The sequence below is a fragment of the Zophobas morio genome, unplaced genomic scaffold (genome assembly GCF_036711695.1).
Source record: "Zophobas morio isolate AGI-343-1 ecotype UQ-CSIRO unplaced genomic scaffold, CSIRO_AGI_Zmor_V1 ptg000023l, whole genome shotgun sequence".
NCBI lineage: Eukaryota > Metazoa > Arthropoda > Insecta > Coleoptera > Tenebrionidae > Zophobas > Zophobas morio.
This window is the reverse complement of record NW_026972128.1, coordinates 13,010,804-13,026,134: the sequence shown is the minus strand read 5'-3', so window position 1 is coordinate 13,026,134 and position 15,331 is coordinate 13,010,804. Positions and strand designations below refer to the sequence as shown.

Genomic DNA, 15,331 nt, shown 5'->3' with positions numbered 1-15,331 from the left:
TTCTTTGTTATTAGTTTTATATCTTGAAAGCAAAGCATTTTAACACCTGCTTTGCATGTACCTACAGATTAACAAAACATAAAAGATGTACTACTTATTTCATAAAAAGGACAGCGATTTGGTTATAAAAATAAAAAAAGTACATATGGTTATGTAAACTGTTATTTATTAATAAAATATCGTAAAGTTTGACGAAAGATATAATGCGGTTATGACTTTCAGCTCATAATTTTTTTTACAGCGGATCTTTCATAAAATTCAATAAATACAGGGTCATTATAAAATATTGTAGTCGAAGAAGGCCATGATTTTGGTGACATTTTGTGCCGCCTTTTTCAGTTTTGTGGAAAGGATTACACTAATATTGGAATTTTTATTTTTAGCGCCACATTAGTTGACATTAGCGGCTGCACTGTTTCAACGCTTCATCAAATTCTGTCAGATGTCAATAATTTTTTCGTTTGTACTGGTACGTTTTCCCTCACTTTGTGCGTTAATTGACTTGTCTTGTTTTCATTTTTGCTGTCTTCCCCTTTGTTAGAACTTTAATAAGTGTCTCAAAAAACAGTTTTTATCAAAACTACAGATCATTGTGGAATAATCTCAGGTAATGAACAGAGAGGAATAACTATGGTCAGTGTTACAAATGATTTTTTTAGTCCTTTGGCGCAATCATCATGCCTATTACCGTAATGGGGTGTTAAATGAGGATGGGGATGGAGTGTACTCTGTGGAGGCGTCTAAAAACGAGTATCTAGTGAAATGTTCTGTTGTCATTGATGAAGAATCTTTGAAGACGCTATATGGCGAATTATGGCCAGATTTAACGACACTGGTAGCATTTCTAAGTGAAAACCGACGGGGAGACCTCAAGTTAGTGAAGACGTTGTTGAAGATTTAAGGATGAGAATGGAACAAAGTCCGAATAAAGCTTTGTCAAAAATCTTTACTGTCCGGAGTACCATACAGCCCATGTCAGAAAATCGTAAAAGAGAAGTTACCTATGCATCCATACAAGATTTTGTTGGTTCAGGAGCTGCAACCAGCTGATTTTCCTTGCCGCGTTGGGTAGTGTAGTTGGTTTCAAGCTGATATGGACGATAACGGGATTCTCGATTTGTCGTTCTTTTCTGATGAAGCCTGGTTTCATCTGTTAGGCTATTATGTCAACTGACAGAACTTCAGAATTTGGTGTATAGAAAATACTCACGCTTTTGAAGAAACACCATCACACGCAATGAAGGTTGGTGTGTGGTTAGCAGACGACGATTCATAGGCCTGATACTTTTTCAAGTAAATGAATGTGATCAATAAACAAAATTAGATGTAGAAAGTGTATGTAGGTACTGCAATAAAGTTTTTTATTTTCAGTAACTTTCATTTTTCTTTCGGTGTTAGTTGCATTCTCTTAATTTAAAACTTACTTCAACTTACTGTTTAGTAATAATTGTAATTTTACTATTAGGAAAGTTAAAAATCTTTATTAAACATTCTGTTGTTTCAAGAGATCTCATAATCAGCTACAGAACTCTTAACACTATGCTCCTGAAATTTTATTGGTTTTTTCATCTTTTTTCTTATAGAAATTTTGAAAAATCTTGATATTAGGATGGCCATGTGGGCGTGTTTTGGGTAGAACCTCTTTGACATTCCTGTTATGCAGATCTGGCATGTTTCAGATATCTAGAAACTGCAAAACTGAAGGTAATGTTTGGACATAGCAATTTTCACCTATTGTAGGGATGAAGATCAAGGATTTCAGTTGTGTTTTTTCAAGGGAAAAGCACCGGTCACAAACCATGTCTGCACCAATATTTTGACGATTCCTTACAATTTACAAACAGAACTTTCGCGGGATCACAACTTTGGCAAAATTATTTACTGCAAAAACTCATTAGGTACCCATAGTGTTCGTTAACTGTGATAAGACTTGCTCTGCCATTGTCCATTACGTGATTTTTCACAATTTTTACCTTCAGGGTACCTATAAAAATGTAATTTTTTAAATAATTACCGTGTTCATTGGTTTCGACAAACTTAACCTCACTTTTTGGATTTCATTATTTGAAAAATTATTGCTTCTTTGCAAAACAGACCAGATGATTTATTCTGTTCAACTCCAATCGACTTTCCAAGGTGTAATTCATGACAAAGCCCTTAAACGTTTTTCTGACAATTTACAATTTTTGAAACTGAAATGTATTGCAGTGGCGTTCACAAATGCTCGATAACACTGCAACCCTTAATGCTCTGGCCTGGCGTCTTTTCGTGTCTATTTAAAATGAAATTAAACCGCGAACCGGGCATTTCAATTTTTGACACATCTGACAGATTTGTTTGGACGTTCGTGACATTTCAAAACAGTTCAAATCATTTTGGTGATTAGCGGCACGAGAAAAATTTCATTTGTTTTTCATAGGTGAGTTGACTACAATATTTTATAATGACCCTGTACAAGCAACATAGAGAGTTTGGATAGGCCACCTGCTGTATTGCAATAATTTTTAGTTGGTATGTACTCTTGAACTGGAAAAAGTTTTTCCGTGCAAACGAGTTCATTGTTGTTCACTGTATCGAATTCGATAATTTATGCAAGTTGACTAGCAATTAAGCGATAACTGCACTATATGGAATTTTTTTCATGCTTCTGCACTAAAATGAATTAACCAAGTCTGTTTTTTCCGTTTTATTAAAAGAGATTTCTCGTCGGTATCGCTGTCTTCTTTCTTGAATTTCTCGTTCTTCTTGTACTTCATTTCCTGAAGATACCTCGTGGGTGAAACGTCGAAACTCTTTTTAAATCTGACTCGTAACACAATGTTTGTAATACTCATTTTGACGATATCAGAAGACTTTGAAAATTGTTGGAGTATTGGGTAAAATTGGTCACGTGATTTCGATACGACTGTTTCACATTATAAATTACAAATCCTAAAAAACTAGTGGAAGGTTATTTCGACAGAACTTCCCTCGCCCCTGAAAAACAAATCTTTTAACTTTTTCGAAAAATTATAAAATTTGATTATGCGAATTTTATTTTTTCATGAAAACCCTTATAAGTTAAAATAAAGATATATATGTAACGTTAAAGTAAATGTAAAGAAGCGTGCTGGGCGTACGTTTCAAATGAGTTTTGTGATGACGTCATCAACATTTTGGCAAAGACACGTATATCACTTTGGATAGGTGCAGTGTAATACTAATGATAACAGTATTGTATTTCAAAATTTTTGGGAAAACGGAGTGAGCCTAGCCCGATTTAATCAATAAAATAAATTGACTCATTCATTAATTTTTATGAGTCACCTTGTATAAGAAATTTGAACATTTTTAATGTAGTGATAAATCACAAGTATAGACTCATCATATTTTACATATTTTGGATAGGATTTATTCGGCAAAATTTTGGGAAGAGGTAAACGAATAAATTTTGCTTAACGATTTACCATACTTACGATAACCTTAAAATATTTACAAAATTTCAGAGCAATTAGTTTTGCAGTTTCAAAGTTATATTGCAAAATATTGTTATTCAGTTTTGAATTTTTTCCAAAAATTCTGGATGTCTAGGGTGAAAATTCCACACTGATCACATACCACAAGTGCAGGAGTACCAATACAGACAGACGGATGGACGGACGGACAGACAGAGACAGATAAACATACAGACGGAAACGGGAAAAAGCAAAATAATAAAAAAAATTGTCACATTTTTTAAAATTTATCTGAATTTTTATTTTACGATAAAATTGAAAAAAAAATACTTCAAAGTTCAGTATTTGTTACTTTTGAGACGTTTCATTTACCTACTTCATGTTTTTACCGAATGGCTGCATCTATTTTCGAGTCTCATGAAATTATTATTTCACTTATTATGCTGTTCTGAACAATCAAATTCAACATTTTACCAAATTTTACGGTAATTTGCAGTGGCGAATTACGTTAATCGGAAAATTAATACATAGGTATGTTTTTTTTGAAAATTTGCTATAATTTACGATTTTTAAATAGTGACGCTAATAAAGATTTTTTTACTTAAAAAAAAGTGTAAATTCTGAAAAATAAAAAAAATACATAATATTTCTGCAACATACTTTTTTTCTCTTGCTTTTTTGAAAAGGGGGTTGTTGTTGTTCTCCATTTGCAAATTTAATATCATTCCTTTTGGCTAATATGTACTTAATTAAAAAACTTATTCTAGCTGGCTCACCCTGTACATACTCCAAAGGTTGAATGAAAATTTATGAATTGACAGTAAATTATCCTACATTTGTACAAATTATGTCCTGAAATAAGGGAACTATATATTTGTAAAAAATTTACAAAGATTTTTTATAATCTTTGCTAGCATACCTATATAATACAAAAATGGCATTACATTCTTCCATTGAACAATAAAATAGTTTCAATAGACTAAATCTTCGATAGGGGTTGAAATTCGATCGGAAACCTTTGATAGCCTTCGATTTACATCTGCAGCCCTTTGAAAATTATATTCGATGAGTGTTGGAAATCATAAAATTGTGATGTCAACGTATCCTGCTTTGGGAACTTGGAGTAGGTACGTGACTGTACGTGGGAAAAAAAATTAGAATTATAATTGATTCAAAATGTTCTTCAGAGTTGTTAGTATCTGTACATGTCTTAAATAGACATCAGACGCTCATATATTTATAAGTTATCTAGATGTCTACTGAAAAGTTTCGAACAAGTGCCGAAAATTCCACTGATTGGTTAATTGTTAGTTCTAGACTATACTACATTTCCAGTTCTTCTTAATTTTTTTGATTTTTTTTTGTAGGTAATGGAATAACGATAAAATAATTTTCTTTTTATAAAAGTCCACTCAAAACAAAAAGTGTAATTTTAACTTAACAGGAACTAGTAAAACATTTTTTTATGTCAATTATATGCATTAACAACAAATTTAATAATGCAGTGTTATAGTTCTAGTCTATGTAAACTTGAAGTTGGGGGCACCACTGTTCATAATACATCTAGATAAGCAAACAAGTAGGCCGATATACGTTAATATCGCCCGCGAAGTTATGTTTGCCGCTGTTAGTCGTTATATTGCGGCGCTTTGTGAATATTAAACTCGCCACCATCACCAGCCGGAATCACACCAAACTAACAATAATTATTAATATTAATAGTTAGGCGGATATAAATTATGTTTCGCTTTTGCGAAATAATTTACTTAGCACAGACCATGTACAAAAGGACGGTTAAGGTATTCAGTAATATGCATAAACGTAATATCAGTGCATAATCTATTAGGAGTACTAGATTATAACAAATATACCACACTTCTATTGGGATTATCCTTTATTAGAATTTTATAAAAGAAGATTAGAATGATCAGTCAATGAACGTCTTTCTCATTCCTCGTTTTGACTAACAGACAAATTGGATTGTTTTAAACAACCATGTTTAAACGGCGTCTCGAAAGACAACCAGTAGATCTATGTAAATATTAATTGTATTAATGTTTAAATGCGTATATACATATAATGAGAATACGAGTGCTATAAAGTGAATTGAAGTTTGCTGCTTTGAAGTAAGAAGTAAATTCAATAAAATATTATTAAGTTATAAAATTTAACCAAAAGTTCCAACAATTGATTCATTTGTACCTACAACTGTTGCAAAAAAATTAAGTCGGTATTTTTAAAATTTTCTGTTTTCGTATGATCTAGGGGAAGGGGGCCTAAAGCGGGCATAGAGCCTAAAGCGGGCACTCTCTTTAGTTTTGGCGTTTCAAAAGATGGTGCGCCCTAACCGCGCGGACATAGTGCATCCCCCCCCCCCGCATACTTCACATCAGTCGCCCGGGTCTCCTGCGAGTACCCAATTATGTGCTGTAATAAATAAATAATTTTCACATGGTTTTGAAAAATATTGCAAAGTGTGTCACATCTGTTTTTTCTATGTTTGTGATTTTTAAGCTAAAAATGAAATTCGTTAGTCAATTTGTGTTTATTCGACTACCATAAGGTAGCAGTTAACTGCCACTTGTCGCATCATTTTGAGTTTAGATGTTGTTTGCAATTTTAATTGTCGAAATGGGCAAAGCGGGCAGGGCAAAGTGGGCACTTGTCCGGTATGTTCTTCTAGTGTATTTACTAAATATCTATAGTTGTTTCGAAAAGAAGAACAAAGGCAATGTGGAGTCTGTGAAACAAATTATAAAAGAAGAACTTGCTGAAGATAAAACGAAGTCTAAGAAGTGAAAAAACCAAAAAGAAAAATACGAGATATATCGCTTTAAAAAAATTATATTTCGAATTACCAAACTTCAGTCCAGGGGACCTTCATATTTATATTCATATCTAGTCTACAGTTTTTACAAAAAAAAATATATAAAGTTGAGCAACTTTTACATCACACTTTAATCGGCACATTGATGCATTTTTTGACGAAGTGGTGAAGAGGTTTGCATTTTGAGATAGAAGGTCCTCTGGGGAAAAGTCTCAGCTTTCTTTTGATACCATTTATAATCCTAAAAAAATCCATGACTGAGGCAAATAACTCTCGAAAAGTCAAAATCTATTAAAATGAGCTTACTTAACTTCTGGTTTGGTTGCAGACTTCAGTATTTCTAAAATGCAATTCCGGAAACCCCGACAATGTTTTCAATGTATTTAGTATAGAGCGAAATCGAACCAGACGCCAAACTTAACCATTGCCTGGTTTGCCCTAGCTGAATGCCCGCTTTAGGCCTCCCCGTAGGGCAAAGCGGGCAGTTGTAAAGATTTAGTTATCTGCTTCTAACTTTTTTTTTAATAAACTTTCTTCAATTTTAGTTATGCATCATTGAAAAGGGTTAAATCAAGCATTATAATATAAAAATTTAAAGGATCTAGATTATCCATAAACTACTTTTTTTAATATTTTTCCTTATGGTGCCCGCTTTGGGCCCTCTTCCCCTACATGTTCTACGGAGACTACATCACTCAGACGTGCTTGCTTGAAGTTTTTATTTCGAAAAAAAAGAAAGTAGAAACTGATTCATGCTTTGTATAAAGTACGAAGTACAACAAAACAAAATGAAAAAAAATAAAAATCTTATTCGAAATTAAGCTGTGATGTCATTATTTAAAAAAATTCATAAATAAACCTATATTTGAACACAAAAATTTAAATTCAAACATATTCTATAGATAACTCCTAAAATTAAACAAAATCTACGTATGGATATTTCATTCACTTTAAAAACGTTCCGAGAAGTTACTTCGTTATATTTTTTTACTCATTTCTCAAGAATAAAACATGATACCTACTCTATGCAAGTGCCCAGAGAAAGATTTATATTAAACTTTTCGTTTCTTAAAAAAAAAATTACTCCTATTTTAGTACTGGTCCTCCTTCCGAGACGAGGAGAATTCGATATAAATAAAGAAATGCAAAATTGCACTGGTTGGCGATCACATATTTTAACATATTTTGATGTCATAGGTATACGTAATTATATTGAAATTTGTTTTCAGAAGATGTAACATTTAAAAAGCTGTTGTTTGATTTTTGATTTTTTTGATTTTGAAAAAAATTTTGGATAATTTCAAGTATGTATATGTATCTATTTACAGAAATATACTTAGTTTTGTTTTTGACTTAAAAACTGAAACATAAAACAAAAAAATCCGGGACAACAGACGGACAGACGGACGGACAGACGGACGGACAGACGGACGGACAGACGGACGGACAGACGGACGGACAGACGGACGGACAGACGGACGGACAGACAGACGGAAATGGGAGACCTATTTCTTCGTCTTCTAGGGTTCATGAAAGATCGAGAAAACGTAAAAGTAGAGAGTCGGCCGACGGACTCGATTACAATACTTCCTTTGCTTACGCTCGGGAAGTAAAATTAATTTTTTAAAATTTATTTCTGAATTTTAGTCCGTACTAACGTAAATTTGACATGTTTAAGTTCTTTTTGTGGTTTTTACAGTATGTAAGGAGGATGAAAAAATAAAGCAACAGCACACAGCAATTAAACAAAAATATGGACACTAGTTTCCACTTTATTCTTATACTTTTCAACTGATTTTGCGTATTAAAAAAAAAAAATAAATTAAAGGAGTGCACTTAGGTATATGTGTATGAAAATCGTTCATGTGATTTACGAATTTTTATAATGACGGACTTGACTACTTATAATTTTAATTTTTATGACATACATTTTTTTATTTATTATTGAGGAGAAACCAAATGCCAACAAATAAATAAAAAAATGGACGTCAAACACTTAAGAATAATGTTCCTATTTGAATCGCCAAAGACTGATGTAAAATAAAAGTTGAATACAATTTAAAAGTTATTAAAAAAATCAGTACTGTAAGTTCTACACATATGTTTTGTCCTCGAGTATAAGTAGTTTTAATATTATTGATAGCAGAATTTGTTATGCAAGTTCCGAGCTTTACATTATGTAAACTGGGCTTTAATAATTTTCCGTAGCAGTAGAGCACAAAGACAGGAGCAGACGAGCAGTGTGAAACGGACTTGAGTAATGCATGCCGGGACTACAGGCTACTAAAGTTACCTCTTCTGTAGCGAAATCCCTTGCGATTATCATCAAAGGAGGCCATGTTAGGGGCGGAGCTAATACAGACCAGCCCACGGTTACCCCTCCGGGCTCCTGAAGTTAGTTTTTGAATCTCTTGTGGTAGCTGGCGCTACAGAGCTAAGGGTGGAGAAAAAACGAATAACTGAAACAGTTTTATAATTTTTAGTTACGCTACCGTGTGCCAGATGGCAGGCAGCTCAGTAAGAGTTTAAAAAATGACGCGGATAAAAATAAAAAACGTACGTTTTAAAGTCGTTGTAACTATTAACATATTAAGAATACAACAGAAGTAATACGTATAATTATAGTGAGGTAATATCAAGGTGTCATAACTTTTTTTTTTATTTTCAATATTGAGTTTTGGATAACTTCACTTTTTTAGGACACTGTTTCTCCACTTCATCGGAATCGGTTCCAAATTAATGAAAATGCAGAAATTTCCTCAATATTAATCCTTAATCTGCTTGCAGTTCTAAAATGGAATTAATGTTGTTTTGTGTTAGGTAAATATCACATTTAGAAAATTAATAACGACTACAGTAAAAAATCTTTTATCCTTATATTCTTCAAATAGTTGTAGATAAAACTGTTTGGAAGTGAATTATAGATTAAAGATTACGCAACTACGTTGCAGCAGAGAGGATAGAAACAACTGTGTAGGTAAGGAGATAAAAAAACTGGTTCAAATATTGAAAATTTGTGGCAACTTTTTTTTGTCAAGTGACTTGAACACATGCACTCGATAAAGGTTATGGTATTAACAAATTTATCACACATCTGTACAATGTGATAAATCATAATGTTACTTTGCTGCCACTTTCAGAAAAATTATGTGACTTTTAGTTATTGTTTAATAAAAGTTATAAAGATTGATAGAGTATAGAATAGATTTTGTACAACGATAGATTCGCATGGTATCTATTAGGTTTTAGTTACTAAATAGATACCATGGGAATACTTTGAAGGGTGTTTTCTTTTTTAAGGTTATTTCCTCTAGTACGGCACATTTTTGCTACCGTTTCGTCACTTGTGTTATTGGTCATCTCATAATTTAAAAATAGTCGGTGACCATAATTGTTTTGAGTTGTTTTTTTTTCGAATAAGGTGAATTTTTTTGAACTAACTGTATATATTTTTATTTGGTAGGTGAACCTCACTGATACGTCCAAGTCACCTCTGAAGTCACAACTGTAGAAAAATGGTCACTCTTGGTTTCCAGAGAAGTTAAATTCTTTTGTCAAATTTCCTTTTTACATCTTTTTTATTCTAATGTGAGTTTAAAGCCCAAACCCATTTTTCATTTTTTAATTCTCTTCCAAAATTTTTCAAATACTTGTTTTACTAATTCTTCATGGTTCTCATTTTCTGCACTTTACGCCTTCAACCTGCATCTTCTATTGAGTATGTTCACAACCGAAATTATTTACACTATAACTTTGGCATCTACGGATACAGTTTTTTTATTTTTTCAAAAATTTTAATTGTAAATATGTACATACATATAATTTTGACTACGAAGTATTTATCAAATGTTAACAGACGACGAATTTGAACAAATTTTCATCTTTGACAGCCAAAAATTTTAATTACTCGCTTTTTGGTTATTTTATCCAAACAAAAAAAAAATTCTGAAATCATTGAGACAAAACTTCCCTCCTTCTTAAATAAAATCGAACAAGTCCAGTATTTATTTTAACTATAACCCATATAAGTAAAAAAATATGCATAATACAAGTCACAATGAAAAAAAAAAACTCGGTAAGGATGGGATTCGAACCCAAACGGCGCAGCGCACAAGTTCAAATATCACCCATCAATCCTACCGGAATACAAAGCATTTGATGCAGAAACGTGATTTCGGCAATATAAACAACGCGGAAAATATTGCACAAAGCACTAAACAAATTTTTGTAAAGTAATTGTGATAAAAATCACGAGTATATTATTAATTCATACCATTTAGATAACTTTTAAATATTCAAAACGATGAGCCGACGTCATCAATTTGTTGGTGGGGATGATTAGAGACATCTTAGTTAGCGTTTTACCATCTACACGATATTCCATATAGGTAGATAGTATAAAAGTTGATAATAGTTGGTCCGGTAGTTTCAGAGATTATCTGTCGACACAGAAGGCAGACAGAAGACAAAGAGACAGATGAAAACGGAAGATAATTTTTTTCGTATTTTGGGGTACATCAAATGTCGAGAAAACATAAAAGTACCCAGTTGTCCGATTCACCACTATCTTGCATATTATTATAATTAGAATTGGAGCATTAAACATAGTAACCTTAACGCTTGTCAAAAGTTTTGAGAAAAACATCAAATTAAAATATAAAAACACGTATTTTGGGTTGCGTTTCAAATTTATTCAGGCTCTTTATTACTTGTGGACCACCCGGTATATTAAAATAAAAAATACTACAAATACAAAAGATTTTTGGGAACATTAAATCGACGATTTTTAATTTCCACAAACGCCTGCATAAATAGTTCTGAAATACAAAAATACACAACTAAAAAAATAGTGCTGCATCGCGAAGCACATTTTCCAACAAATAAGCGTAGATATAATTAATTTTTAATCGTTGTTCTGTACTTATAGTTGAAGCACGTACAAATAAAGGAGCATGCTACAACAACACGTATCTATTAAATTTTGAGATGGCGTCATCAAATTTTTTTTGCATTTTTCTGCAGAAATCTGCAGGATATTCCTAAAATACAGGGCGACTCAAAAACGGGACACTAACTCAACACCACATCTCAGAAGTCTAAGTTAATTTTCGTTCACTTGCTAAAACAAAGTACTCAGTTTAGAAAAAAGGTGAAAAATTGCCACTGTTTTCCGATTCATTCTGTACATTTTTAAGTTCTTTATGATACATAAAATGAAAAATACAGTGATCAAAGATATCACAGTTCTAAAGTTATTTTGAATAATGAAAGTGAAAATTAAATTATGGTAAAACATCGAAAAGAAAAATTAAACTTTGAAGGCCCATTTTTTCTACATTAATATTCAAGGATTTTTTGCTCAATAAACGGTCTTTAGGGTGTTAGTGTCCTTAGTGCCATAGAGTTAGTGCGCACTTTTTAATCACGTTGTATACTTAAAATTTGACAAAAATCAATTGATTAATTTTGGAGGTTATCTGCGTAATAAATAAAATCGCTAATAATGATAGACGACAGATAGGCGGTAACGGGCAACCTACTTTTTCGTATCCTAGGAGCATAAGTTCTCTTTTTTTTTGTTAAAGAAAATTTCAAGATGAGGTATTTTCAAATCTGGGAAATCTACAGGATGAGACACTACAGTACTTTTTAGACAGCACTTAAAAATCTTAGGACGAGAATATTATTTATCTGGTTTATATGGTTTATAATAATTCATTATCGATAATTGACAATTAATTTAAAGAAAATCTATTAAATCCATTGAATTTTTACTTCCAAACGTAAGTTAATGGCTAATTTCATGCTTTCTCTACGTTTCATGACTTCTATAGAGTAAGAAAAAATAGATCCCTCGTTTATATGTCGATCATCTGTTTGTCGTCTGGGTCGTTTTTTATTAGACAGATAATCTTCGGAACTACCGGACAGATTGCCAAATTTTAAATGTATGTTAGGAATACCGTGTAGATGGTAAAACGTTAACCGAAATTGATCTAATTATTCCCACCAACAATTTGATGACGTCTTCTCAAAATTTAGTATCGTTAGTGCGATTTAAATTTGATAAAATGACATATTCCTGTACTTGTGATTTATGAATCCGGCTTGAATTTTTATCCTAGACAACCAGATTTTCGCAAAACATCAAAATTTTAAATACTTATAAATTTGAAATAAGTATATAAAAAAAATATGTAAGGTTTACTTGTGGGAAAGGCGCTTTTAATAAGACCACTGTACAACAAGTGACTTCTGCATGTATATTTTAGTATAAATTATTGTTATTAAGCATAACATACAGGGTTGCTAAAAAGTATGGATACGGCTAAATATTTCCAGATTTAACAAAAATCATTAAAATTTGGTTTACAGTTGCAAGTGTTTAAATTCTATCCTCTGCAATACTATTCAAATTTTCATAGACATTTGTTTTGTAGATGCAAGGCTAATTTGATTTTTTTTAAATGGTACGAGGTATCCAATTTAATACTTTTGAAAAAAAAACATTTTTTTATGCATTCAGTGATATAACACATACCTTTATTTATTTGCACAAAAAGATAAGAAAAAAATATTAAAATAATTCAGTTTGGAAAATGGGAAATTTATTTGGCCTAAGGAAATACTATCTTTATCAACCATTAGTTCTTTACCACTTGTACGTTGATAGAAAAATTAAATAAACGCTAATAATAATACTTGTAAAAATAACATCTCTAACTGAGATAACACAAAACAAATCAAATTGTATTATTTTAATATTTTTTTTAACTTTTAGTTCAAATGAAGCAAGACATGTGTTACATGTTACATTACTAAATACCGAAAAAATGCCTTTTTAAAAAGTATTAAATTTGACCCCTCGTGTTATTTAAAAAAAACTAAGTCGGCCTCGTATGTTCAAAACAAATGTTGATGGAAGTTTGAATAATATTTCAGAGGATAGAATTCAAATACTTTTACTTGTGTACCAAATTTCAATAAGTTCTGATAAACCGTTCTAGAAATTTAGCTGAATCCATACTTTCTAGCAACCCTGTATAATATAAATTATGGGCGAAGAAAAAGGTGTCGAGCAGGTATTGAAATGTAATTAAAAAATATATAGAGGGCTTTTATAAATGATTCTAAGGGTGTAGTTGACTATGGATTTCAAACATCTTGCTTCGCTGAAGTTATGCCTCATTATGACAGTTCTCATTTGTCATTAATATCATTTTGTAACCTGTCATTTAAAGTCATCGTTTTATTGCTTTAACGTTTTTCAAGTGTGAATTACAGTAATTCTGTCGTTTTTAAAATTGTTGGTGCTTGCGTACGAAAATGGTTTATTCTGTTGAACGCTTGTGAGCAAGAATATTTGGCTAAATATCATGATGATGAATTGAAGAAACATCCTTAGAGGCTCACATTAGAGATGTAATCAACAGATTTGTTGGAACTGGCAGTGTCAACAAAGGGAAATCTCCCGGAAGACTTTCAAAATTTGAGGAAGTTATTGATGATTTGAGCAGAATTCCCAAACATCTTTGAAAAGAGTTTTGCAGCAGTTCCTGTTGCAACATGAAATTGAACAATGGCTATTGACGAAAGGATTACAGAACATTTTTGAAATTAAAAGGAGAGTGAACATGTGCTTTGAACAAAATGGTGAATATTTTCAACATTTACTGTGATGTTTAATCGCAATAAATTTGTTTCTATTTATTGTAATAAATTAGTTTTATTTTTTAATAAGATATAAACCATTTAGGCAACCAGTTATACAGATGTATGTGGTATTTGTCTGCGTACTTGGGCATTTAGTAACGTCTAAAACTGAGAGGCGACACGTTTTCATGACCTTATAATCACTTAGAGAAACCCTGTGTCTTGGTAACTCCAACGTGTTCCTTGTTCAGTTTGACAGTGACGATCAGTTAACTCCAATACCAACATCATTATTTTACTTATGTTATAAATTTTATGGTCTGCTAGACGATTTTTTTTCCTTTGTGTATACAAATGTTTACGTCCATTAAATGTCATTAACGTTAGTTTGACTAACGTATCTATAGTTTAGTATACATATCTGATCTTAAAATATTATAAACTGCAGTCAAGGCACACAACATTTGTAGCTAGAATAAAAAACCCTTTTCTCCTTCCTGTACACATAGGTACACTCAAGCGCCTAGACGAATATTATCGACATAATTGGAAAGAGGGTCGATTGTAGTGGATAGTGTATTTTTTTAAATTTTTTAAGAAAGTCATTATCCGGTTAATTGTTCTTAAGGTAAGTAAAGATAATGTAAAATATATATTTTTATGTTTGAAAGTTGTGAGAAATGCTCAATTGAAGAAGTAATGAAATGGCAAGTGCTCGTCTTCAGCATCAAAATAAAACTACTTCTCACTGCAGCAGCTCTTAATATTTGATTTATGTACGCGGAAGCTTATCCGTATCATAGTGATAACAAATTGGACTGTTAACAAATTTGTGTAGAACAATAACACTGCTTACTATAACAAAACCTATATTAAAAGATCACTCGATAGATAATAATCTTGTTATTGGGAATTGATTGGCCTGCGTGGTGAAAGACAATGCGAAGAGTTATAAGCATGGTCAGGAAACCAGAATGTCATATCTACACTGCGATCTAAAAATCAAGGAAATTATGCTGACGCTTCAAACTTCTTGTGGTCGAAATCCAATTAAAAAACCTTTCCAGGCTCTTAACCAACAGTGTATTAAAATCGGCAGGAATTACAGCAAAGCTCTTTGAACGTAGAACTATGCCGGTTACTCTGACGGATAATCTGCGTATAGCAGATCTAATAATATCACTATTGGTCAGTTGTTCTCATTGTTTTCAATACATAAATTCTACGTTGAATCCGCTTTCCACTCTATGCATGTTGTTTTATGGATATGTTTGTCCGTACCCAGCGCATATTAATTGCTAATTACAAATTTCTCTTTAGCAACAAAGGGAGGATGAACTTTTTCCGAAAAGTTGTAAACGTTTTGCTGACGTGCTTCTTCCTTGAAACGCTGAATTTGATAGATGGGTCCACATGA

The 15,331-nt window shown here is 32.1% G+C and overlaps 1 long non-coding RNA gene across 1 annotated transcript; it reads left to right on the top strand.

Annotated features, from left to right (window-relative positions):
• Window positions 1-284: 284 nt before the first annotated feature.
• On the top strand, window positions 285-1,374 carry LOC135134417 (uncharacterized). The gene is made up of 2 exons (XR_010281302.1): window positions 285-607; window positions 660-1,374. It is a non-coding gene; the product is annotated as an uncharacterized LOC135134417 (long non-coding RNA).
• The last annotated feature ends 13,957 nt before the right edge of the window (window positions 1,375-15,331 follow it).